The sequence below is a fragment of the Pholcus phalangioides genome, unplaced genomic scaffold (genome assembly GCF_987345545.1).
Source record: "Pholcus phalangioides strain wild (caught in Gottingen) unplaced genomic scaffold, Ppha-v1.0 ptg000022l_1, whole genome shotgun sequence".
In the NCBI taxonomy this organism is placed as follows: domain Eukaryota; kingdom Metazoa; phylum Arthropoda; class Arachnida; order Araneae; family Pholcidae; genus Pholcus; species Pholcus phalangioides.
In genome coordinates, this window is record NW_028301615.1 from 40,432,459 (window position 1) to 40,441,751 (window position 9,293).

Genomic DNA, 9,293 nt, shown 5'->3' on the forward strand with positions numbered 1-9,293 from the left:
AAGAGTTTTTTTGCACTTTTTCTTAAAATTCTTCCAAATTGTTCTGCAGTAGCGGTAATTGTTCTGCGACGTACGTTGCACATTTTGGCACATTCTGCTTTGGGGCTAACTACATGCCTCTAGACGCAGGTCAGGATTTGCTATGATTGAATTTGGATTGTTATTTTATTATTCTATGATTATCAGGATTGCTTTTGCTAGCGATTGAAAATCGATGGTCTTTGTTGTTTCTGACCCTTTTGGCCTCTTTTTTTAATTTACTGGATTTATTGATTTACTTTATCTTCCTGGAGTGGTTGCAGAGCACAGGTTGGGAAACCGCTGGTCTAAAAGCAGTAATTGAATCTGTAGATATCGAATCAATGAAATTTGCAAAATAAATGTTTTACTTTTTTTAGAATAACTGCTATAGATGATCACTTTTTGTAGTTTACATTTAGAACTGACGGAATTTTATTCAGAATATTTTCTGACACAGAGGTACAACACAAACGGCAATAAAATTACCGTAGATCAGATTACAGTAAAAAATTACTGTAACCGAATCAATGACAAGAATTTTAAATCAGAAGTATGGTTTTAGTTGAGATCCCACAATTATATTCGATTGTTTTTTTAAGTGATAATCTTCTCGATTACTTACGACTCTGCAAATGAAATCCCAGCATTATCTTTCGGTACCGCGAGAAAACGAATTTTACACAACTGAGGTTCATCATGCCGTACGTAAAACAAAGACAGTTTGTGAATTGTGTTATACATAAATAAAATTTTGTTCGCAACTTGAAATAAGTCGTCTTCTCGACACGCGTTCACACAAACATAAGAGATAACGGCCAACCCTAGAAGATTACAGTATATTCCTTCAGAAACAAAAATATTATGAATGGCGGCACAGGTACGCACGAGGTAGAGGTAACTACTTCCGATATATCTTGAAATAAAACAACCCGTCACGAAATGTTGATAAGCATTAAGATGAAGTTCTACGTGTACAGCTGACGTTTTAAAATAAAATCTCAAGGCGACTTTACGCAGTAGATAATCGTCTTTCAAGGCAAATATGACGTGCGATTCAATATGAATGCTATCCCTTTTGAACATAACACATCATGGGCGAAAATTATATTTTTTATCTAATGTTAATTAAATTAATTCTATATTTTTCGCCTGTGTCACTGTAATTTAAAAATGCTACATTAAAATTTTTTCTGAAAACTGTTCCAATATACAAGTTCTTTGCAAAAGTATCGGACCGTAATTTTTCGTGTACGAACCAATGGAAGGCGTGGTTAGGTGAACGTACGTAGACAATCCTAGTCGTAAATCTAATTTTTTCTTGCCTGCAGACGCTGTCAGTTAGCGGCAGAACCAAGGTTTCTAGAATATATAGTTCCAGAATATATATTCGGTAGAACGCCGAAGTGAAGAAGTGTAAGGCCGAACACATACTGGGGAGTCGACAAAGAACGAAGGCCCCTCTTCTCTTGTGGCCCCCAGGCCGTGCCCGGGTGGGCCCATGCGTTACGACGGCATTGCTTTCACTGCTCGAAGAGTCCGCTTCTTACTCTTTAACGCCTTTACTACAATCCTGAAATTCAAATTCGAATTTCTCTTTCAAAAGAGAAAATACATCGAGATCAGCATCGATGTCCCCTAACATACTGAGGAGGCAGAGGAGAGCGAAAATGACCGCAGGCGTTCTGAAGGGTAAAGAAGAAAAGCCTTTGAACGGAAACGTGACATCTCGCCAACTAGTAACCCTACCAGCCTGTTCATGCCAAATCAATCAGTTTGGCAATATTGGAGGATTCCGATAAACCAGCGGTTCTCAACCAGTGCACCGCAGATCCCCTTAGGGCTCCGTGGCCACTCGAGGAAAATAAATAAAAAAAAACAGTAAATTTGAAAAAAATATTTTTATTATTCAAAAATATTAATTAAGTCAGAAACTTTGATGAATAAATAAATAAAAATAGGCGTCTGGGCTCCGCCATAGAAATTACATACCGGAAAAGGGCTCCGTGGGTCAAAAAAGGTTGAGAAGCGCTGCAATAAACGCGTTAATCCTCAAAAGACTACAAGTCCTGTTTATATATGTTTTTAATGACTTCTTGTATCAAACCGTTGTTTCGAATATTATTGCACAATATGTATAAAGATTGAAATAATTATACTTCAATCAAGATAGAGAGGCAATACAATTAGTTAGACACTGAATAAAAATACATGCCTACAATCCGCAGAAGCTAATTTCGATACTTTCAAAAGAAAATATCATCGTTAATGAGATGAAGTTATCCATACACCTAGATGATAAAACCGTAATTTTTTTATGGCCAGCGTATCATTATGAAAATGATTGTTATTAGCGATAAATGTATACGTGGTCGTTAAGCACAAATTATCAGTGTGGATCCATTATTTATGAAATCCCAGAATTACAGATTCCTCCTATATGCAGGGCCGTCTTAAGAGCATCATGGGCCAAATGATTTTTCTGAGGCCCTACCAGGCAAATTCCCGAAAATCTCAACCACATCTCACTTTTGTGAAGCCTTTTTTATCTTTAGGTCCCACGGTCCTTGCCCTGGTGGGCCCATGCCTTACGACGGCACTGCTTATAACCGGCATGTTCTGTGCATAACCAATTTCAATGAACGCACGGATGCTGCAATCAACTGGTTTCGATTTTTTAAGAAATACAGAAATATGTATTGTGTGTGAAATGTTCATTATTTGCATCAGAAAAAAATCTTGTGCCTCTTTCATAACATACGACATTCCAATTCAAATCCACGGAAATAATAGATATTCAGTACAATAAAATAAAAGAGAAAAAACAGAAACCATGTTTCGACAATGTTAGTAAGCGATGAGCAATCATCACGGTGTTTATCCGTTTTCCTAAAAAACGGGATCTCAAACATTTTCCACCCGCGCCACCCATTTCCCTTATGAAGAGCCATTGGCGTACGCAAAGGGGGGATTTGGGGTTCTAACCCCCCAAGCCAAGATTCTAGTGTTATTTTGCCGGAAAAAACGTAAAACACCCAGAAGGAAAAACAAATTTGAACCCCCCCCCCCTCCCCGAGAAAATTGTGCCGTACGCCTATGTGAAGAGCAGTTGTAAGCAAAGCATTTCTTTGAAAAACCTTTGTCAGCACCACTGCGAAGCTGCACCCCTGACGAAGGTTGGCGCGCACAGTTTGAGAACCCCTGCTAATCCATCAACGTGTTGACAAATCCAGGGCCGTCATTCGAGGGAGGGGAGCTTTTGAAAATACAATAAAAATGGTATATATACATACAAATATATATATATATACCAGGGGCTCTGCGCCCCTGCAGCCTTTGGCGGCCAACTCCTCCCCCCCCCCCTTCTCATCACAACATGTCTTGTTTATTTCGTCCCACTTCATCAGCGTTATGGAAAGGGACATGTGAACGCACCAACTTACTGAAGAAGCGAATTTTACAATAATAAAACAACATAAAACAAATGTGATTCATAAAGTAACCCCCAGAAAACTTGCCCATGGGGTCCCCAGACTCCAATTCGCTGAATTTTAGCGGGGCCCAGACTGGATTTATCTCTGGCTATCGATGTGTTGCAAATTTTACAATGTTAAACGACAGAAAAGAATGAGATTCATCCAGGGCCCCCAAAATGAAACCTGTAAACATGGGGCACCGACTTGGAAGCTTGTTGGTCATTCCCCGCTGCAAGTGCCATGAAATATTTTTATTTGTATTCATTTTACCAACGAATAAAGTCCAAGGCCCCCAACAAATTACCTGGGACACCAGCTCGCATACTTTTAGTGGGGCCCCCAGATTGGCTTTATCTCGGGCTTTCGCTGTTGCAAATTCTAAAATGTTAAATAACAGAAAAAAATTAGATTCATCCAGGCTCCCAAAATTAAACGGTCCTCTGACTCGGAGCTTGTCATACATCCCCCCTGTGAGTGCCACAGCAAATGTTCATTTGTATTCATTTTACCAACGAATAAATTCCAGGACCCCCTCCCCAGTTACTCGTGACCGAATTCGCAAATTTTATGGGGTCCCCAGACTGGATATATCTTGGGCTTCCGCTATCGCAAATTTTTCAATGTTAAAGCAGCAAGAAAACAGCGAGATCCATCAAGGACCCTGGAAATCAAACCTTTTAACTTCCCCATTAAGGTATACGTGCAATCCCCCGGGTACCCCGGCCCTGTGTGTTGGGAGCACTGGTGTTATATGTATATTATACCTCTCAACATGCCCCCCCTCACAAGGGCAGGGCTGGCCGGAAGATTCTTATCACTTTTTGATTTTTCACACTATAAATTAACCATAGAGGGCCCCGAAAAGCTGGTTTGGGGGCTTGCCGTCTATTTCAGTCTAGGCGCCCTGCTGTAGGATGTGGGAGCCTCTCCGTAAATGCACGTAACTTGGTCCCGATGGGTCAAATGTTTCCCGAATATGCTAGAGTTAAATGAATACTTGACCCAAAATCGTAACCGATTTCCGTAACAGAAAAACGTAACAGATTTCCGCCACTCAAAAAACGTCACCCACTTCCGTAAAATGAAATCGTCACTAATTTCGGTTGCTTAGAAACAGTCACTTTTCGAGTTTGGGTTTTATATTATAGAGTAGATATACATACATTGAGTTCATTTGTGTTTTCTCTCTTTGCCTTCTCCCCCACCCTGGAAAACGTTAAAATGACGTTCCTGGAAAAATCTCTACAAATTTTTTTGAACTTCTAAGAACATGTTCAGTATTGAGTAGAAAATTAGTGTGATTTTGGGTCAAGTATTCATTTAACTCTAGCATATTCGGGAAACATTTGACCCATCGGGACCTAGTTACGTGCATTTACGGAGAGGCTCCCACATCCTACAGCAGGGCGCCTAGACTGAAATAGACGGCAAGCCCCCAAACCAGCTTTTCGGGGCCCTCTATGGTTAATTTATAGTGTGAAAAATCAAAAAGTGATAAGAATCTTCCGGCCCCTGTCAGCCCTGCCCTTGTGAGGGGGGGGCCATGTCGAGAGGTATAATATACATATAACACCAGTGCTCCCAGCACACAGGGTCGGGGTATCCTGGGGATTGCACGCATACCTTAATGGGGAAGTTAAAAGGTTTGATTTCCAGGGTCCTTGATGGATCTCGCTGTTTTCTTGCTGCTTTAACATTGAAAAATTTGCGATAGCGGAAGCCCAAGATATATCCAGTCTGGGGACCCCATAAAATTTGCGAATTCGGTCACGAGTAACTGGGGGGGGGGGGGGTCCTGGAATTTATTCGTTGGTAAAATGAATACAAATGAACATTTGCTGTGGCACTCACAGGGGGGATGCATGACAAGCTCCGAGTCAGAGGACCGTTTAATTTTGGGAGCCTGGATGAATCTAATTTTTTTCTGTTATTTAACATTTTAGAATTTGCAACAGCGAAAGCCCGAGATAAAGCCAATCTGGGGGCCCCACTAAAAGTATGCGAGCTGGTGTCCCAGGTAATTTGTTGGGGGCCTTGGACTTTATTCGTTGGTAAAATGAATACAAATAAAATTATTTCATGGCACTTGCAGCGGGGAATGACCAACAAGCTTCCAAGTCGGGGCCCCATGTTTACAGGTTTCATTTTGGGGGCCCTGGATGAATCTCATTCTTTTCTGTCGTTTAACATTGTAAAATTTGCAACACATCGATAGCCAGAGATAAATCCAGTCTGGGCCCCGCTAAAATTCAGCGAATTGGAGTCTGGGGACCCCATGGGCAAGTTTTCTGGGGGTTACTTTATGAATCACATTTGTTTTATGTTGTTTTATTATTGTAAAATTCGCTTCTTCAGTAAGTTGGTGCGTTCACATGTCCCTTTCCATAACGCTGATGAAGTGGGACGAAATAAACAAGACATGTTGTGATGAGAAGGGGGGGGGGAGGAGTTGGCCGCCAAAGGCTGCAGGGGCGCAGAGCCCCTGGTATATATATATATATTTGTATGTATATATACCATTTTTATTGTATTTTCAAAAGCTCCCCTCCCTCGAATGACGGCCCTGGATTTGTCAACACGTTGATGGATTAGCAGGGGTTCTCAAACTGTGCGCGCCAACCTTCGTCAGGGGTGCAGCTTCGCAGTGGTGCTGACAAAGGTTTTTCAAAGAAATGCTTTGCTTACAACTGCTCTTCACATAGGCGTACGGCACAATTTTCTCGGGGAGGGGGGGGGGGTTCAAATTTGTTTTTCCTTCTGGGTGTTTTACGTTTTTTCCGGCAAAATAACACTAGAATCTTGGCTTGGGGGGTTAGAACCCCAAATCCCCCCTTTGCGTACGCCAATGGCTCTTCATAAGGGAAATGGGTGGCGCGGGTGGAAAATGTTTGAGATCCCGTTTTTTAGGAAAACGGATAAACACCGTGATGATTGCTCATCGCTTACTAACATTGTCGAAACATGGTTTCTGTTTTTTCTCTTTTATTTTATTGTACTGAATATCTATTATTTCCGTGGATTTGAATTGGAATGTCGTATGTTATGAAAGAGGCACAAGATTTTTTTCTGATGCAAATAATGAACATTTCACACACAATACATATTTCTGTATTTCTTAAAAAATCGAAACCAGTTGATTGCAGCATCCGTGCGTTCATTGAAATTGGTTATGCACAGAACATGCCGGTTATAAGCAGTGCCGTCGTAAGGCATGGGCCCACCAGGGCAAGGACCGTGGGACCTAAAGATAAAAAAGGCTTCACAAAAGTGAGATGTGGTTGAGATTTTCGGGAATTTGCCTGGTAGGGCCTCAGAAAAATCATTTGGCCCATGATGCTCTTAAGACGGCCCTGCATATAGGAGGAATCTGTAATTCTGGGATTTCATAAATAATGGATCCACACTGATAATTTGTGCTTAACGACCACGTATACATTTATCGCTAATAACAATCATTTTCATAATGATACGCTGGCCATAAAAAAATTACGGTTTTATCATCTAGGTGTATGGATAACTTCATCTCATTAACGGTGATATTTTCTTTTGAAAGTATCGAAATTAGCTTCTGCGGATTGTAGGCATGTATTTTTATTCAGTGTCTAACTAATTGTATTGCCTCTCTATCTTGATTGAAGTATAATTATTTCAATCTTTATACATATTGTGCAATAATATTCGAAACAACGGTTTGATACAAGAAGTCATTAAAAACATATATAAACAGGACTTGTAGTCTTTTGAGGATTAACGCGTTTATTGCAGCGCTTCTCAACCTTTTTTGACCCACGGAGCCCTTTTCCGGTATGTAATTTCTATGGCGGAGCCCAGACGCCTATTTTTATTTATTTATTCATCAAAGTTTCTGACTTAATTAATATTTTTGAATAATAAAAATATTTTTTTCAAATTTACTGTTTTTTTTTATTTATTTTCCTCGAGTGGCCACGGAGCCCTAAGGGGATCTGCGGTGCACTGGTTGAGAACCGCTGGTTTATCGGAATCCTCCAATATTGCCAAACTGATTGATTTGGCATGAACAGGCTGGTAGGGTTACTAGTTGGCGAGATGTCACGTTTCCGTTCAAAGGCTTTTCTTCTTTACCCTTCAGAACGCCTGCGGTCATTTTCGCTCTCCTCTGCCTCCTCAGTATGTTAGGGGACATCGATGCTGATCTCGATGTATTTTCTCTTTTGAAAGAGAAATTCGAATTTGAATTTCAGGATTGTAGTAAAGGCGTTAAAGAGTAAGAAGCGGACTCTTCGAGCAGTGAAAGCAATGCCGTCGTAACGCATGGGCCCACCCGGGCACGGCCTGGGGGCCACAAGAGAAGAGGGGCCTTCGTTCTTTGTCGACTCCCCAGTATGTGTTCGGCCTTACACTTCTTCACTTCGGCGTTCTACCGAATATATATTCTGGAACTATATATTCTAGAAACCTTGGTTCTGCCGCTAACTGACAGCGTCTGCAGGCAAGAAAAAATTAGATTTACGACTAGGATTGTCTACGTACGTTCACCTAACCACGCCTTCCATTGGTTCGTACACGAAAAATTACGGTCCGATACTTTTGCAAAGAACTTGTATATTGGAACAGTTTTCAGAAAAAATTTTAATGTAGCATTTTTAAATTACAGTGACACAGGCGAAAAATATAGAATTAATTTCTGATCTCGATGTATTTTCTCTTTTGAAATCGCTCTCTTTGTCTCTAAACGACTCCCCAGTATGTGTTCGGCCTTAGTGAGCGAAGTCGAATTTTCGTTTTTGGCAAGATGGCAGGAAAACTTGAACAGAACTGCATTACATTTTTTGTGAAGTTTGGTAATTATCATGTCGGAAATAATCCGCAACGTTCGACTTCGGAGATTAAGAAATGGGCATCACACCTATAAAGTGGTACAACCGTTCAAAAGATGGCCGCATATCAATTAAGAGTGAAGCACGTTCTGGTAGCCCCCACGCCAAACATCTAGAAATGAGATCGTTATTGACTGAGTGAGGATTATCTCTGGTGGTGCAGGATTATCCAATCACAATCAGAGAACTTGCAGATGAAGCGAGCTATTAGATTGCATCCATGCATTCTATTTTGACTAATGATTTGGTCTTCAGGAGATGTAATGTCAAGGTCATGCTGACCGTCTTCTCCAGTGGCGTGGTTCATCACGAGTGCGCACCCCACATTACAACTGTCACCAAGGAGTACAACCAAGAGGTTCTGCGTTACAATTGGCAGCTCCATCACTGATTAATGCAAAAACGCTCAAATTTTGCATCCATTTTTTTCAAAAACGAAAATTCGACACGGCGCTCACTTATCCTCGCTCATCGCCGGTAGGAAAAAAATTCAAGAATGAGCACTACATGCGTGCACCAAACCACGCTTCCCTAGCTTCATTAATTCAAGCACGAAAAATTTTGGTCCGATACTTTTTGAACAAACCTCGTATACGTAATAACAGCATCCCGTCTAATTTTGGATTTCGCAAATGCGAAAAATAATTTAATAAACAGCGCTTATTAGCTATGCCAAGTCCGCGAATCGAACAAAACATAAAGAGCCATCCAGTTACGGTCGAATTTATATATGTTTGAATGCCAACCTCAACTTTCACAAATGACGAATTAAATTCTAGAATAAAAAAAATGTTGGTCTTCAAAAATATTTTTCCTAATCACACACACAAAATGCTTTATTAACAAAGATAAGATTAAATTAGTAAGTAAATTTTCTCATCATATGCGCCACATACTTAAATTTTCCGAAAAAAACCAGAACTGAACAAGGCTAAAACTT

The 9,293-nt window shown here is 40.6% G+C and overlaps 1 protein-coding gene across 2 annotated transcripts in view; it reads right to left on the minus strand.

Annotated features, from left to right (window-relative positions):
* The window catches only part of ctrip (E3 ubiquitin-protein ligase ctrip), a 220,630-nt gene that overhangs the window by 186,119 nt on the left and 25,218 nt on the right, over positions 1–9,293 (minus strand). The window lies entirely within an intron of this gene.